Source organism: Lactuca sativa, chromosome 8, assembly GCF_002870075.4.
Source record: "Lactuca sativa cultivar Salinas chromosome 8, Lsat_Salinas_v11, whole genome shotgun sequence".
NCBI classification, from domain to species: domain Eukaryota; kingdom Viridiplantae; phylum Streptophyta; class Magnoliopsida; order Asterales; family Asteraceae; genus Lactuca; species Lactuca sativa.
Window position 1 is genome coordinate 70,083,094 of NC_056630.2, and position 19,916 is coordinate 70,103,009.

At 31.4% G+C, this 19,916-nt stretch overlaps 1 pseudogene; it reads right to left on the minus strand.

Moving 5' to 3' along the window:
* Positions 1 to 5,980: 5,980 nt before the first annotated feature.
* On the minus strand, positions 5,981 to 7,935 carry LOC111921908 (ureide permease 1-like; annotated as a pseudogene).
* Between the last annotated feature and the right edge of the window lie 11,981 nt (positions 7,936 to 19,916).

Sequence of the window (19,916 nt, forward strand, 5' to 3'; positions counted from 1 at the left end):
GTATAAGGGTTGAATTTTAACTTTTAAAATTCGAGGGATTGGAACTAAAGTTTTAATTATGACTTTACATGTTCCAAAACTTGAGGACAAGTTTTGTAAACTTTTTGTTTCTCATAACTTATGAGTTAATGGCTTATTAAAAGGAGTGAGTTTTCATCTTATGTAACCATTGTGTTCTTTTAATGGATTTAATGACTTGTGACTTTTGGTTATCCATAACTTAAGGAAAAGTTATGGACTCCATTAGAACACATAATGATCAATAATTAAACTACCAAGAAGGTTACAAATAATTACTATGATCATCTAAGCTCATAAGTTCAAGAACATGCATATCAACAATTTCAAGAATCATAAAATTAACCATATAAAACTTGAAATTTTGATAACAACTCTGAAATTGGTTTACCATAATCATTACCACATCAAAAACTAGTTTCTATAAGTCCAAAACAGTTTAAGATAACGATTCTAGACCAATTCCAACACCAAAACTCGAAGATATGTTGTTAGGGGGTCCAACTCGCCGAGTGCATGAACCAAATCGACGAGTTGGTTGCATTTTGCCTTGGACTTGTCGAGTCCATGAGTGAACTCGGCGAGTCCACTGTCCAGACAACAAGATAACTTCGAGTTTTCAGCAATTGCATCAAGTATATAAGAAAACAAGCCTAGGCTCTGATACCACTGTTGGGTTTTGAGCATTCTAACACTCCTATGGTGTACATGCAACCCTATAAACCTTGGATCTATGTTTTCTCTATTATACATGAAAATATTAAATATTCCCAGGTTTCATCCTAACTAGCATATTATGAAGCACCTATACTACAAATTTCTAGTTAGATGACATACCTTTTGATGTAGCTTGATGTCTTCAAGATTTAAGAGCTTAGCCCCAATAGTGTGGAAGCCTTAAGTGGAATCACAAATCACCAAAACACCTTGGAAGACCTTGAGAGAATATGTATGCACACTAAAATCGGCCTACTCTTATGTCCTCACACACTAGTGCCATTTCTTGTACCAAAGACCTCTTTATATAGTATGAAAGATTAGGATTACATTCATGTAAACGCTAATACCCATGACCTTTCATTTCATAGGATCCATGGGTTAAAACTCCATGGATCCATGATAGCTTATCCCAACCTAAATGAACTTGGCCCATTATATATATATATATATATATATATATATATATATATATATATATATATATATATATATATATATATATATATATATATAAGAGTCCATATTTAATTAGTTCATTTTGATCACTTAATTAACTCTAAATTAATTCTTGATCAATACTAATTAAATAATATGATTCCATACTAATATATTAGAAGTTATAATATATTAATATAATCATAAATATACTATTCACAAAAGACTATCCATATAAATTGTGTCGGTGAAGTGCAACCCAAATGGACCATGTCGAGTCGGGTCAAGTACATACCAATTATAGTTATGGACTTAGACATTAATCCAACAATAACTTCACTAATACTTAGAAAAAAATATAGAAAATAGCCCCAAATCAAGATCTAAGCAATGAGTAGCCAAGGTTTCAGCTTTATACCTCAAATAAGCTGGAAATGTGCCCAAAACTCTAGATATTCTTGCTTCCTCTTGATCTCACAAGCTTCCTTCTGCTTCTCAAACTTTAATCACACAAAAATGGCACCACAAAGCTCAAGAACACTCAATAATGGCTAAGGTTTCGAGTTAGGGTTCTCTCTGGGTTGGGAGGGACGATGGGGACTGGGTTGGGGTGTTATAAGGTGTTTAAATAGGGTGCAAACCCTCAAATTTAGGATTTCACTCAGACAGCTCCTACTCGCCGAGTCGGTCTCCCGACTCGTCGAGTAGGTCACTTAAACCCCCGATAAATGACGAGTCTACTCGATGAGTTGGGCCTCCAACTCGCCGAGTCCCAGAGCAAATTGCAACATTTCTTGAATTTAAATATGTACCAGGAATCGGGTGTTACACCTTTTTAATCAAATATGATTAGAATCTTTTATCTATACAAAATATATACAATTACTTGTGCTTAGATCTATCAAATAACAATGCATGTTTTATTATAATAACATTGTTTTATACTTTGTGATTTATATCTATATTTATATGTCTCATAAAAATCTAAAGGAAAAGGAAAAAAGAATCACTAAAGAAGAAATAATAGAAAAGAGGTCTAAACAAAAACAAGAAAAATGTATAACTCAATCACATGTGATTATAATCAGTTTTAAAAACTTATTACTTCAATCACATGTATTGAAGAATGTATACTTATCTATTATTGATTTGTTTACACAAGCAATTTTCACTACAGCTATCGTACAATTTGAAGAAAAAACTGAGTCAAAAAAGAGAAATTCTATAGCTTTAAAAAGAGAAAAATAGATTCTGACTAAAAAAAGGATAAAAAGAGAAGAAAGAAGAAGATAATGAAAAAGCATTTTGACACAATCAAAAACACGTGTATTTTTTGTGATTACCATCTATACTATATTCTATTTCATATCACATATGATTAACATGTGTTGATAAAAAAATGCCTTTATATATATACAGAAGAAATCAATCACTTGTGATTATATTTTCTGTGTTTTTAAGTGAAATCCACTGTGATTAAAATCATATCGGATTAATCAATCACATATAATTTTATATATGAATAAAATCATATATGATTTGAAAACTTTTTGATTAATTTGTTTTAATTTAAATATAATTAAATTCATTAATTGTTGTGTTTGATAATAAATGCTTACCTGCGTTGCTATTAGTCATCCAAGGTTTCAATACAATTCAAAAAGATTGTGTAAAACAAATGAGATTTGGTGCTCTACTAAAGATGAAAATGACTGATAGGGGCATTAAGTTGTTATATTGTTGAGAAATTTGATATGAGAAAAATGAAAATTATTCTTCGAGAGGGAGCTGAGATCGATGTGACATGAGAATCAGTGAATCAAATGCTAGGATTACCTTTGAAAAAAAGACAGTTTTCAGAACTTCCATTTTGAAAAGAAAATAATAAAAGTTATGACGAATGGACTGAACAATTTGAAAACAAAAAAAATGATCAGAGTGCACAAGATTAAGATGAATATTGTCGCCTCGGACAATACAAATATGAACTTCCAAATGAACTTCATTACTTTATTGATCAACTCTCTTATAGAATCAAGCTTATCCAGAAAAGCAAACACATATCCCTTGAACTACATAATGAAGAATACGAACATAAGCAACATTGACTGGCGCTCCTACTTGCTTAATTGTTTGGTTAAAACAAAACTATCTTTTAATCCATCCAATCCAACAAGCAATTTTGTTGGACCATCTGCTTTTTTTGTGGTATGTTTAATAACTTCTCTTTTGTTTAACAACATTTATAATCACATGTGGTTTAACAGTAAATGTTTTAAATCACATATGATTATAAAAACATAATAATTTATTCACATGTGAATAGTTAACTTTTAACATAACTATAATCACATGTTATATAAAAGAAAAATAAATTAATCTTATATGATTATAATAACAAATATTTCTTTTAAAATAAAACCCACATAGCCACCGCCTAGGCAGTAGACGTCGTCGGAAAAGACGAAAACAGCGGCCCAAGGGCCACCGAGGACAGTAACGACGTCTCCAACGTCGTATCCACAGAAAATAACGAGAGAGAGGAAATGTGGGTTGCGGTTGGACTTACCGAGTGCTTTCGGTGGTTCACGACCCACGCACGACGAACACAACGTGTTCCACGGTCCTCGACGGTTCTCCGGTTTCCCACGACATCCGACAACAAGTTTATGGTGGCTATTCAATGGCGAGGTAGCATGCAGATGGGTGGTGATCGAACTCGACTAGGCAGCGGCGGCTGAGGAGGCTTCTCATGGTGGCGGCTGAAGATGTGTGGTTAGGGTTAGGGTTAGGTGATGCAACGAGCAGGAAAAGAAGGTACCAGGTTTAATCCCGTGTTCCATACTAAATTCATACGAATTTGTAACTTTCAGTCCCTCCCACTCATAATCTTTTCAAAATAAATCCATAAGTTACCATTCAGCCCTCAGCATTCCAAATCCTTTCAATTTAAGTCCAATATTTTACCAAACACTCCCTGACTTCTGAAAATCTTTACATACCAATCCGGAAATTACATTTAACCCCCAATATTCAAAATTTATGACATTTAACCCCCAAAACCAACACCTTGCTAGATTATTATGGATTTTAAGGCTACTATAAAATAATATAAAATATAAATTTACATCTTGGGGTTCATGGTTTATTATTTAATTACTTAATCTCAAACGGAATGTTACAATTTTCTAACTGATAAAATAAAAATAACAATCAAAAACACATAAATGGAAAGACAACAATATTATGGAAACACAAACAGTCGCTCCTCGGTTTGTTCCTTCACTTCACATTTTTTTTGTTTTGTATTACTAAGAAAATAACACTTCGATCCCTCTTTTTCTTTATATTTTCTGCTTGTAAAATATGATTTTTACATAACTCCTCAAATGATAAAACAAATTATTATATCAACGTTGCATTCATCAAAGTTACTAAATCAAAGTGTATTGTTATTTATTCCATTTAGAACTTAAAAACATAGAAGAGATATGTGGTGGTGATGTAGTGGTAGTTTCTAGTTTATGATTGTGATTGTGTGATGGTAGTGAATGGTGTGAATGGTGCAAAGTATGATATCGTAGTGGTGATGAAGAGCAACAATGGTTCAAGGTGTTGAAGGAGAACTGAATGTGGTGGTCATGATGTGTTTAGACAGATGGCTCTTTAGTGATAAAAGAGAAGAGGAGAGTAGTAAACAAAATATTTTTCTCCTGTGCATTTCATCAACCAAGCGGTAGGCAAAAGAAGATTTCCATGTTAACATTCATACACACACATCTCTAACAACAAATTGAGCAACCATAACTACATATTTAGCACTCTTACTTCAAATTAGAAGGTCATAACTTGGTTTCTCTATTGGAAACCTTTCATTATTTACATAAACATTACAAATCATGAAAAAACCATAAATATGTAAGAATCGAAAAAGAAATTCACACACAGACATAGATACTCGTTAATCAAAAAACTAAATTCATCATTGTTGGCAGAATTCATATGTGCTATAAATTGGATGAAGAAGAAAGATACATAACCCTAATTTTGAATTCGACAATGAAAAGAAACACGAATCGTCAAGGTGTACCAGTCGTCAATGATGAAAAAAAGATTTATGAGAACCCAAATCTTGACTCTTGTTTTAGCAAGTTTAATCAATACATTCCAACAACTTCAAAAACAAATAAAGAAAAGAAAAAAACTGTCTTAAAGTGAATTTTCTTCTTAAATTCATAAATTTGTTAAGTGTTTAACACAATCAAAATTTGAAAGTTATTGATCTTTAAAAAAACATAAGAAATGGTATTGTAGGAGTTTAACTTTGAAGGAAGGGCACTGATATCACCATACATAGAAATATCTATATACCACTACTGAATAAAGAAAGAAGGTTACAACTTAGTGCATCCGTTGTATCCATCACTAACCATTATAGTGGTGGGTGTCACATCATCACCACACTAAAGGTTGTTATACCCACCATTATAACCCTCTTATTTTTTGATTTTTAAATGAAACAATATATATATATATATATATATATATATATATATATATATATATATATATATATATATATATATATATATATATATATATATATATATATATATATTACTCTAGAGAGAGGTAGAGAAAATTAGAAAGAGATAGAGATAGATAAAGAGTATTGGGTGTGGTCTTATGTGGTCTACACTACTAGCCACCACCACTAAATATTGGGATGGTGTGCACTATTGTGGTTCGAGGCCAGGAAGACCACGAATGCATTTGTATGTATACTTGATGGCCTTAGTGCAATGAATACTTCTAAAATCTAGTTTAACATTTTTGTTTTTAGATTTGTTTGTGTTCCAACACAAAATATTGATCATACAATCACTGAACACTTCTAAAATTCAGTTTAACATTTTTGTCTTTGGATCGTCTTAATTTTTGCGGTGACCAGATGACGCCATCAGAACGCCAACAGCCACAATAAACATGGACAGCATGCCTACAAGAAACACATATGTTCTCCTTGACGATTTTCTGTATTCACCAAAAAACAAAATACCCCAAAAGGTACTCACAAGTGGGAGTGCCTGAAATCATTTCACAACAAAGTCATAAGATAAACATGTTCATCCAAATGCATTAACTACTTGTACCATAAAGTACAACAAGAACTAACCTGAACTGCATCAGCTGCAGCATAACCAGCAGCTTGGCCTCCCATAAACTCTAGACCATTACCAAAACCACAAAGAAAACCAGCCAAAAACGCCCAACCACGCCCTTCCCAGTCATTCAAATAGGCTTTGATTGAAGATTTAGGCAAGTTGAATGCCGGGTGATAAAGGAATGTAATGTTTAAAATTATGGCAATCACAAAACAAGAGCAAGAAAAGTAGAAAAAAGCTGTGTAGACACTTAAGTGAGGAACACCATCATCCAATGTATTCCATTGGTCATTGGTTGCAAGGTTAAATGCTGGTGAGAAGAGAGAAAAACATATTCCAGAAAACAAACACATGGATAAACCAATCACAGTGCTTCTTCCAAATACCTGAAATAATCCCAACAAAATGTAAAAATTTAGCATTTTTATTGATGCAAACAAAAGAGTAAACTTTAGCGTTTTTATTTATGTATCGATCATATCACCTTGATTGATCTTCGGCTCTCGAGTTCAATAAGAAAACTAGCAGTTCCTGCTTTTGCTTTCTCCGGTTTACTGCTTCCATACTCAAGATCATTTTCTAATAATCGAAAAGAAAGATTAAACTAATAATCCAAGTTAATAAATTTAGTTGAAAATTTCAAGGATACTTACTTGATATTGTTGTTGACCCATTACTAATTGATCTGTAAAGTATCGTGTAATTAGGTCATTAGAATTCCTAATTTATGAGTCAACCTTTGATAAAAGATATGTATTCAAATAAATAAGATATATATACCCGTTTCCACCAACTTGAGAACCTTGTAATTTGTTAAGCTTTTCTTTATTGTCTTTAGCATTGGATGCATGCAATGCTGAACCTAAACAGACAGCGATCAAGAAACATGCGACCCCAGGAAAAAGTATCTCGGCTCTATTGATTTTGTCATCTAAAAAGTAGTTCAAAGTTGTACCTATTTCCCAATGATCCAAAAGATGTTTCAAAATATAGTACTCATGTGTGTCATTGTTAAGTAGAGATGATGATGATGATGATGATGATGATACCTATAACAACTGTAATACTTGCAGTTATTACTTCAGTCACAGATAAGCCAACAAAAGCCCAAGCGTATTGTGTTGACAGATTTGCAAGGCATAAAACCACACCACCCACCATTGCAAACAAAACACTTGGCCAATTATTCTGCGAAGAAAGTGGGATTGTAGTTCATGCGTATGTAAATATGAATTTTAACAAAATAATGTATTTTGTGGAATGGTTTACATGCATGAGTGTAGTATACCTGAGAAAGCTGGATTAGGAAATTGGGTTTACCATCATTGGTATGGCCAAATTCTCCAAACGTGAAAGCGATTATGACAGCAGCCAGAAGATTGGTGATTGTGTAATCAAGAAAAGTGTGTTGAGGAAGGCGGCCACGTCTTTCTAGCAGAGTTAGAATGGCGGGCCATGTTCCTAAGAAGAGGAGCGAGAGCAACATGCATGACATAGCTCCTCCTTTGCTTTCCACTACATACATCTTTAAATCCGAGCCGAATCAATTTGTTGTAAAAATAATGTCAAGAATCGAAACCCAAGAAACCCTATAAACAAAATAACAAATGTAAGAATCTTGAAATGAATCCAAAGAGTATGATTATTGAAAAGAATCTGCATGTAAGAGAAAAGAATCTGCATGTAAGAGAGTAAAGTTACAATTTTTTAACAAGTTAAATGCAACACAAACAAAGTTCAATGTTGATGACTGAAATGCAAGAGTGGGACCTTAACTTGAAGAATACACCAACTACCCATTAAATTTAGAGTGTTGAATCATGAATGAATTCAACATTTTAGGATTGGTGAAATGAACTGCAAGTGTTTCAGAAAGTAAACTTTTTTAGCAGATTAAATGCAACAGAAACTTCGATCATGTCAAAATAAAAACACCAATAAACCATGAAAATTAAGAAATTTAAAGATTAAAATGATGATATGAACGGAAACAACATATATGTTTAATCTATAAATAAAATTGTATGAACAAAAATGGACGTTGAGCATAATGTTTAAACAAACCGTAGCATTAGAAGTTTAGAAGTTGATTTAAAAACTAAAAAAGAATAAATATAAATAAGATGAATATCCAAACAATATAGAAGTACCTAATATAAGAATCATAAAAACCCCAAAAACTATACAAAATTGATATTATATTTTCCCAAACAGCTTATTCTCTGAATAGAATCAATAAAATATATAATTTAATTAAATCTCGATAATTCTAAAGAAAACATACTAACATGATCACAAACAAGATGAATCCCCCAAAGAATAAGATTCAAGAACAAAGTTTGCAGATCTTTGTCAAAAAAGTCAAACCCACACTGGCAGAGGAACTCAGTTTAAAAAAAAAATCGCCATAAACAAGATGAATATATAATCTCCCAAAGAATATAAAGGTACCTAACAATCACCACAACCCAACAAATATACAAAATAAAAGGATCTAATATCAACCAATCATGTACCAAAAAAGTAATTTTGCAAAATTATCATATAACATATATTGCAATGTGTCATTTTTATGTATTAGGACCTCAATATATAACATGCAAATTTGGATGATACCTATATAAAGAGTATGTTAGAGGTGATGTGAGCCAGTAAAGATCAACCACCATTAACAGGGTTCTGTTTGTTTGTGCCGTTATTCAACTTTGGCTCTACAGGGAAGACGAGTTTATATAATAATTAAGAACTAAAATAATATGCGTTGGGACTAGGGAGAATTAATAGGGATGATCCATAAATATCTTTATTTAGTAAAGTTTAAATTAAAATAAATATTAATAGTATTTAATATTAGTATCATATTACATAATACATATATTGGTGATATAATTTTAATAAACAATTGATATAATTAATACATATATTTTGGTATAACGTAATATTGACAAAATTAATTCATGTATTCTGTTGATATACGTTTAAGGAAATATCATATATTATAGATATTGGCGATATAATGGTAACGAAATAGTGATAAAATTGATACATATATATTTTGTTATAATCACCTTAATTAAAAATAAAAAATAATAAAATAAATATTATATCCAGAAATTATTAAGTAACTAACTTTACTTAAATTATTTTTGGCGTGTCACAGCTAAATTATAAATTATATTAGTTTTCGAGTTTGTTTAGGTTGATATGTTTATCAAACTAAAAAGTAGTTTGTTTTTTTTTAATTTTTTTTTTTTTTTGGAAGGACATATTTATTCTATTCCTAAACTACTCATAAATCTCCACCCATGTCACTAACGGGACTTAACCCATCGACCTTTAGAAGGGAGGGCAACACTAGATACTACTACTAGGATAAAAACCATTTGGTTAAAAAAAAGTAGTTTATAAGCTAATTTATAAGCTAGTTTTTTCTAAAAGTCATTTAAACTAGCTTTTCAACTACCTTATAAAACGTTTTTTTTTTAAATTCTTCCATATATACCATTTATTAGTTATAATAACACATTTTTCTACATGCTTTTATATATCATTTTACACTTATTGTGAGACCTGTATACTATAGCGTTAATTACAACAAAATGTTAGATACGAATGATTAAATTACATGTTTAGTTGTCAGACCCATATACTAAATGAGTTTATTATAACAAAATGTTAAATACGAAGGTTTAAACTATAATTTATTAAAAATTGAAATTGAAAATTTCAAATTAATATAGTCATTATGGTATATTTAATTTATGGAAACTAAATTAATAATATATAGGGAAATAAAAAATAAAATAAACGACAAGTGGAAAATAAATATTTTAAAATTATGACAAAATGACATTTGGCTAATTGATTGAGAGAATGACATGTGGCAGAATGAATCTTTATTTATTAGTACAGATTTCTAGCTAGCTCACCAACTATTTTATAATAATGTCATTTTTATCAGTTACCATCTAACTTTTTAATCAGTCTTCCAAACATAGCCTTGATATAAAACTATGAAGCTTAGGATGTTCCAATGATATGCGACACCTTGTGGATGTTGTTCATGGTTTATTTCTAAAGATAACATCTTTATATGTTGTTAATATTTTTGTCCAAAATAAATTTTTGTTGGACATAAATCAACCGATGACAGTTAGTCAATTAAAAATCATGTGGGATTGAATTGGTCGAGTGGAAAGCGATTGGTTGGAAATGGGTATGGTATCACAAGAAATCAAATGGATACGATGTTGATTTCGGATGTCGTGAATGACACACCACCTCTTGTGGTAATCCATATGCTATGTATGAAACAAAAGGGAATGGTAGTCAGTATGTTCCTCTCGTATAGGAAAAGCAACCTACTATGGCGAACATAGTTCTTATGTATAAAACACAAAGGGATGAAAGTTAGTATGCTCTTCTAATGTATGAAAGACAAACTATTGTGGTGAATATGGATGTATGTGATGGTGCTAAATATTAGGATGAAGAGGAAATGATTCTAAAAATTATTATTATTGTTTGATGATTAAAAAATAAAACCACATATAGAGCCATTAGAATAATGTGATTTTTAAGTATTATGATTATAAGGATAAAGATGGCAATCCCAGAGGAAATACTTATTTTTATGGCATGCCTACCCTAATACCAATGAGCATATTTAATGCAATTTATCACTTTTTCTTCTCATTTTATGTAATTTTTCCAAATTAATGCATATGACCAACTTATTCATATATATTTGAAACATTAAATTATAATGTTCTTATTATAGTTCTGTGAAGATTACTCATTTCCATTCGTATACCTTCAATATATAAGATTTCTAATTTCCCCCTTTTCCTATATAATAGCAATGTACTTTTCGTTTTCCCACATTTTTGCTTATATTTTCAAAAGCCATCATTCTTAGATAGGGTTTATGTCATAAATGGGTAACCAAAATTATATAATGTATCTAAAATACCATTAAACAAAAAACAATATCATAAGATAAGTAACTAATTGTTTTGTTCTAAAAATACCCTAATTTCCTAGATATGTTTAAAGCATTATCAGAGTATATTTATTAGAGCCTATTTAATTTGGATGTTCTTCCAAATGACTCAGATCGGGTAACCAGGCCTGACTAACATTGCTTATCCGAGTCGAGGAGTTGAGCTTGACTGCTCCAGTGTGTATGTTAACATTATACACCATTAAGCCCCCCATCCCAATTGCTGGAGACTGGATTCTATCGAACTTCAATAATCGGGTTTGAATTGGCCTTATATGAAATGAATCGTCACTCGTAGCTTACACGAGTAAATGTGCTTGCGGTTACCACTAGTTTTTTAGAGAGATATTATCCCACCCATTTGTTCCCTATTAATATACATCCCATTAGTTATTATTTATTTCTCTCTTTTACTCCTTCTTTCTATGATTATTCCCATGATAACGTCTCGTTTCTCCATGCATGTCATAGATTCAACAATTTTTGCATGCCATTTTTCAAAGGTCATGCAGAAATACCATATGATGGAAGAAGACAGTGGCAAAAATGTTGGGTTTTGAGCATTCTAACACTCCTATGGTATACATGCAACCCTATAAACCTTGGATCTATGTTTTCTCTATTATACATGCAAATAAGAACTTTCCAAGGCTTTAATCCTTACTAGCATACTAAGATGCAACTATACTACAAAGACTAGTTAGATGACATACCTTTTGGTGTAGCTTGATGTCTTCAAGCTTTAAGAGCTTAGCCCCAATAGTGTGGAAGCCTCAAGTGGAATCACAAATCACCAAAACACCTTGGAAGACTTTAGAGAATATGAATACTTTTGGTTCTCTCTAGTGAAATCGGCTAGCCCTCTTAGTGTACCCACATTAGTGCCAATTTCACCAACCAAGGACATCTTTATATAGTATGGAGAGTAGGGTTAAACTTATGACCTTTCATTTCATATGATCCATGGGTTAAAGACTCCATGGACTATCCATGAAAGCTTAGCCCACCCTAAATGAACTTGGCCCATTCCATATATATAAGAGTCCATATTTAATTAGTTCATTTTGATCACTTAATTAATTCTAAATTAAGTCTTGATCAATACTAATTAAATAATATGATTCCATATTAATATATTAGAACTTATAATATATTAATATAAATCATAAATATACTATTCTCAAAAGACTATCCATATAAATTGTGTCGGTGAAGTGCAACCCAAATGGACCATGCCGGGTCGGGTCAAGTACATACCAAATATAGTTATGGACTTAGACATTAATCCAACAGTTTCCCACTTGGATAAGTGTAAAACTATTATTGAGTATGACTTCAAAACCTAACTGGCAATTGTAGCTCTTAAAGCCGCTGTCGAACTCTGACCTTGTAAATGACTTGTCCATTAGAAAAAGGATCATATATTCGTGCATTCTAGATATCATATGGACTGACTGATTGAACAAATCAAATCAGACCTGACTTGGCCAAGCACTCACATGTGTCATCATTAAATCATCGAGGGGCCCACAGATATCGATTTTATCCCGAAGGTAAAAAGAATGGATAAACTTCGACTCATATGGCTTGTTATGCTACTTGTTGAATCATACACAAAGGCACGTTTTATAACATCGAGTTACCAATGCGTTTTCGTGCAATCAATGTACTATCAACTCATAGTAACAACTCATATCTCTAGGTTTGAAGAATATAAGATATTATCGTCTCATGATCACTCATGATAAAATCCATAAAGTGATTCAAATGAGCGCGGGTTGAATCCAATACTCAGAACTTATGAGCACTCATGAGTGTTGTAACACAACATAGTCCATCAACTTAAACCTCTACAAGCCAACCCATGACAGTCTTGATTCATATCTACTTCCAACATATGACCGACTGTGGATGGTTTGAATAACTTAGTCATTCCGGAGGAATAACCTAGTTTATTCTGGAAGTCAAAACTTGCAAAATGAAACACAAGAATAATCGAATCCAATATGGTATCAAAACCTATGAACATAAATAAAACACTTTCTATTTATCACCATACTGATTACTCATTATTCATTGTTTCGGTTTTATCAACTTTATACTTGAATTAAAAACACTAGGTGTCCCATGCTCCAAGCATGTACACTATGTTTTCTAAGCAATAGTTTTGCCATACACCAAGTATGAACTCTATGTTTGTCTATGATCTTTACTTTGCGAAATAGACCAATTGAACATAATTCCAATGATTCTCATTTCACAGTCCCAATTCCTTACTACAAATGCAAGAATTCCAAATTCATGCTATTTACTGAAATCTGTTGGATTCTAAACTTATATGTGTTGATCCTCTTGTAATGATTATGCACAAATTCACAAAGACTTGGCAACAATCATTACAGAGTATTCCAAAGGAGATCAACTCCTTGGAAACATCCTTCTTGCATTAAGTTTCCTAATCTTACAGATTAAATTCTTTCTAACTTTGAAACATTTCCATATTCCATTTTGACTATCACTTCTGAACAAGATTTGCCTCCTTACAGATTATGTCAATATGGTCCTTCCAGAATTAATACTATACTTCCAACTGTCCTTGAGCAACCAATCTTTGGTAAACCTTAGGTTTTCCTCAACAATTGCTTAATCATTTTTGTCATATCCAATTCTAGACCTTTTCCCTTCTTAATGCCCCAGGCATTTGGAAAATTTTAGGAAGGATGAATATAGCACATGTAATCGCTCCTATATCCGAAGCATATGGGACACGATTCATGATGTCTCACATAAAGACTAGAACAGTATTTTGCTATAATATTTCCATTTCTATTCGCCAAGTTCTCATAATTCAGATTATGAAAAGGGATGCCGTAATCATAATCAAATTTTAGAACGCAAATAATGAACCCATATTATGAATTTCCTTATGTTGAGCCATTCCAACATGAAATTCATATATATTCTTGACTAAATACAATTAAAACCTCAATCTAAGCTTTTAGATTTGAGATGAAGTATAATTTCCTCTCCCTTAATTATAGCAAAACAACTTTTCTCAATTGAGACCTTTTGTTTTCTATAATTAACATTGCTAACTTGCAACCTTTATCATAATTATCATGCTCCTACTAACATGATGATTATTAGCATAACAATTATGCTCCTACTAGCTTTGACATGTACTCGGAAATCAGCTGAACTTCTAGGAAAAACATACTTTATTGACTTTCTTACCAAAGTTCATATTTCTGATACTAGATTGCATTGATAAGACTTTATCAAAATAATACACCTCTATTAGATAGCTCACAGGTGTGTCTAAGCAATTTCAGAACTATGAAAAGGGATGCCGTAATCATAGTCTCAATTGTTTAGACCTTTTTCCATTTCTCATAAGTCAATGTTAGTGTGCCGGTTAACCACGCACGCTCGACTAACGACTTTGAGAACTGCAAATATCACAATTGTTATCTACTTAAAATCTACTTAGTGAAAGAGTTTCCTTACCATCATTTTCATGAATCGAAGAGAAACCTTATGACACTTAGATTTTATGGTGTATGTGTTTTATCCATGTGAATTTGTCAAACCATAATCACAAGACTAGGTTAGTGACAAATCCTAACTCATATGGATTGAACTTGTGCAATCTTAACTTCTTGCCACCTGGCAGCTCAAGGGCCTGTCATTGCTTCCAAGTAGCTATGCAAACAATTAAGAACATGTAGAACTCAAATGTATAGCCAACTTAACTGGAATGGGCACAAAAATGTCAGCATGATAGGTTATAAACCTCTAGTTGTGTGCTAGTGATGAGATACAAGTTTAATTCTTGATTACCTCTTGAAACCCTTTCAGGATCTTTTAGACTCCCACTGTCTCCTTGACCTATAATACTTTCTTGCCATATATTCAAGAGATAGTGTGGATTATAATCAAGACAGACACTTAACACAATTGGCCTTAGCTGGTCTTTGTTTTATCCAAAACATCACAACTTACCAATTTCAAATGTATACAAGTAGATAACCTTTTACTCTTACATTTGACTAGTGTTAATAAACTTTCTTTAAGATATGTCACTCAAGTTACAATCTTGGAGTATGACTCTAAGAATTGTTTTGGAATGAAGTATGACTCATCTTTTTATTTAACCACTTCAACAATTCATAACTCCTCTTCTTAACTATCATAATGCACTTAGAGGATGAATTGTGATAAGGTCTCAAAATCATAAAGATGATCTTAAAACATGATACTAATGTACTCTCCCATCTTTTCAGATTTGAGAAACTTTTATCCTTCTGCCTAATTTGATTCTTCTTATTCGTTCTATCATACATTGAAAATTTTTCAATGTTTCAGAATTATACTTAAGCTTGTAAGTATAATCATATTTACTAAACCTTAGTAAATCATGACGAATAGTCTTATCCATCTTTTGTGGTGGACTTTGACAAGTGCACAAGAAAGTGTACTTGATCCCTTAGTCCTTCTCTTGAGTCACATATACATGTGAACACGGAACTAGTCTTAATTTTCCAAAGTTGAAAATTCTCACACATCACACTCAACACCTTGTATGATTCCAAGTTTCGGTCCAATTGAAACTTGGGTGATGAGAATATTTCCTTACTTGGTAAATTTAGACACTACCACAAATGAAAGAATCAAATTCATATTTCCAATATTGCTATAGAATAGTCTCCATGTGCTTAAGTGTAAGCTGGTAGAGTAGAAAGTATAATTGTGCATGTACTAGTAGAATCTAAAGTGTTGTCTCTATGTGGGAAATTGTTGTAATTAAAAACTTAGTTAGGGGATGATGATAGAATGGTTAAAGAGGACGGGAGCCTATTGGAACGTGTGTTAACGAAATGATGTGTAGACCATAAATACACAGAGACCTGTGTCAGCAAAATGGCACGTAGGTCGTAAGTACACACATTATTGGCATATCGTGAGGCATTATATGTATGCATTTATATGTACTATGGTATATGGTATTTTTGGAAACTCTCTTAGCCTCGTGCTTATCCAGTTGAATATAAATGCTTTTCAGGTACTCATGTGAAGGGTAATGTTCTACTATACACACAAACACTCACAACATGTTTATGCATAATGTAATTATGATATAATATATATTTGAATAAGTAAAAATGAAAATTTTACCTTGAAAATCTGGACGTTACACCTAGGATCGATTTTCCAAGGGGGTTAGACCCCTTTATATAGCTGCCAGATAATCTATGAAACCCTAGATTTGAATTTAAAATAATAATATTTTAATTTTATACATATCTATTTTCTTATCTGACTACGAGGCTTCCAGAAACCTTCTTTAGGAGCCCCAAAACCGTCCACCCTAGGAAGGTTATGGATTCTCTCATTTGCTTAACTTTTGCAAAATTGCAATCTAGTCCATATGCCTCTAGTTAGTTCTAATTAACCCAAAATTAATTCCAAATTAATTCTCATTAATTCTTAATTAATTATTACTATCTCCAATTAATATACAACTGATATAATATATTTAAATAAATCATTTATCTCTCTCTCCTATAATCAATCCAAGCTATTTCCTAGTTTTGAGGGAAACCCAAAAAAGAGTTTAATTTTATTCTTCAAGATTATACCCATTTAGTTAAGACCTTAGACAATTTATCCAATAGTTAGTTCCAAAAGGAAACATCAACATGCCATTCAACTCCTCTATGGACATTTTAAAATGTTTATACCAAAAATCAGAGTAAACTGATCATACATACATGCTAGTGAGTTGACTAACCCTATCCAACTCCTAATATAATGAAATTCCATTTTATTTCAATATGAATATTTGATAACTTTTCTTAAAAATTTGGAATGTAGTGGTTGGCAGAACCTTAGGAAGAGCTTTATCTAAGGCATGATCTTTCTATTTGTCTATGAGAACCTTTCATAAACTATGAATTTTAACTAGATTGATCATCCTTCCAACTAATCCTTTGAGTTTTTGTTGCAGTAGATTCAAGTGGATTATCTTATAGATATCATTCAATATTAATTCTATTCTAGTTCATTTTATTAATCCTTTAAATATTTTTTAACCATAATTAACTATTTACTAAGGCTAGGATCCATATTTGGCTTTTTGATGTGTAAAGGGATGTCATAAACAAGATACAAATTTATTTAGGTAGACAAAGCTCTTTTCCAATTTTAGTGTCCATGAAACTCCTAGCTCTTTTGACATTCATTGATCTTATCAATGACATGTTAATCTCATATTATGCTCTTACCTTTATGTCTGGGATATCGAGGATTACAAACAAGATTGTGAATAACCATGCAAACCCGCATGCCACACTCGCTCTATTTATAACCCCACATTGATGTGCTGGTAAAGCACACACAGTCCATCAATAAACCATAAACATGAGTTCCCTCATCACTTCGCCTCTTATAGTTTCAAATTAATGTGCGTGTCGGGTAACCAAACACGATCCATAAACACGAGTTCACATTTTTACTAATAGCTAAACGGGAATTTGTTTTGATACTTTTAAGTAAATACTTATAAATTTGCATCAACCTATTGAACCCTTTCGACTAACTCCATTGGTCCACAAAAATAGCGGTGGGTGAAAAGGACAACCATTCAATGGTCAATTTAAAGGCCGGTTTTCTTATATCATCTTAGAGTGTTTAGAATGGATGGGGCCTACTCTTGATCTAATTATCGATGTAGTTAACCATGTGATGACACATATAATTTAGTAATACATACTATATAATCTTTGATAAAGTATATGGTGTACTTTAAAAACTTCAAATTTTCAATTGTTTAATCATATTAATTCTAACTAACCATAGGAGAACACATGACAATATTAAATCACTATTTAAATTTTTAATCATGTGAGAGTACATGTTAATAATTAATATTAAACAACAAAATATATATTCAATAATTTTGAAATATATATATATATATATATATATATATATATATATATATATAAAATTTGGATTAATTAATTAGTTCTAATTATCCATGTTAAAGCAATTAACCAATTAATTATTACATCCTTCAAATATTTATAACATTTCGAATTCAATATATATTACCAAAATTAATTTAAACTATTAAATTAATCAATCCCTTTTAAGAGCGGCCTAACTGTTTCCCGAACTTCTTCTTTCATTTTAGATTAATAAGGGGTAGTTGGGAGGTAATCTCCTTGACTATTTAAATTTTCAAGTTTGCTAAATAAGGAAATAATTTCAAATAAACTAACCAACATTATCCAAGATAATCTTAGAGACTCTCGGATTTTCGAAAAACCCTAGGGATGTTCGAAAAATCTTAAGCCTTATAGTTGTTTAAGATATTGGCTATTTATTAAATAATAGTTAATGCATTAGGTTAAATCAAATCATTTTTGAGATAATTACCAAAAATATTTTAAACCAATTTTAAATCCATAACACTCCAAAATTTCGATCCTAACGTAATCATACCTTATTTTTTGATTTTTCCAAGCAAACACAATATAAACTCAATCTTTATGTGGTGCAAATATAAATAAGCAAGGCTTTCATATTACTGATATGTTTTCTATATACTTCCTAGATTAATTACATGGCAGCGGAAACATATAATATTAATCTAAGGCAAGCAAATTCTAAAATGTATGAGGATCTTAAATTAAATGATATTAACAAATAAAAGAGAGATATAAGTTTACTAACCATTAGCAAAACCAATTTGCTTGTAGACCTTTGATATATGTCAAATTCAACAACCCAAAAAAGAGTAACCAAAGTAGGTTATCTCTAATAGTTTACACCCAATAATTCCAAACTATTTGATGTTAGAAAATTATCATCGGAACAATAGATATTGATCAAGGAGTTAAAGAGAGAAGATAAACTCTAAGAATAACATAGTGGGATGGAATTATATGTGCATAGAAGGGGGTAATTATGGCTTCCAATTGTTTGGACAGAAAGCAAATATGAATAGTTAAATAACTAGATTTAATTCAAATTAAAATCCCTTCCTTATTTATAGCCATGGACTATATTTCAAGGCTTATCCCTTAGAAATTTTGTTCATGCCTCTAAGGGATCCAAAATATTTCAATTATTCAACTATTAAACAATTAACATTATGTCCAAGTACCATATAAATTATTCAACTATTTCAATTATAAACTATTTGTATCTCTCTTTTATAACATTCAAATACTATTTGCTTCATTGATGGTAACCTATAAAAGAGTGCTATTAATGGATAGTCTTATCAGTTTAGTTATGACATTAGACACTGATCCAACATTTATATGATTAAGCATGAATAAATAAATAAACAAATATTTGATGTTATTTTCTGTTGTGTTGTTGTATTTGTTGTTTTTATCATTTTTTAAATGTGTCATGTTCATGTTAGCAAAAGAAAAAAAACACAACGTCGTGTTTTTTCTTGTTCGGATTATGAAAAAAATCATGTCATGTCGTGTTGGACAAAAACATGAAATGATTGTCCAATTTTCCATCCATAACCTTATTCCAACACCCTATATGGATAG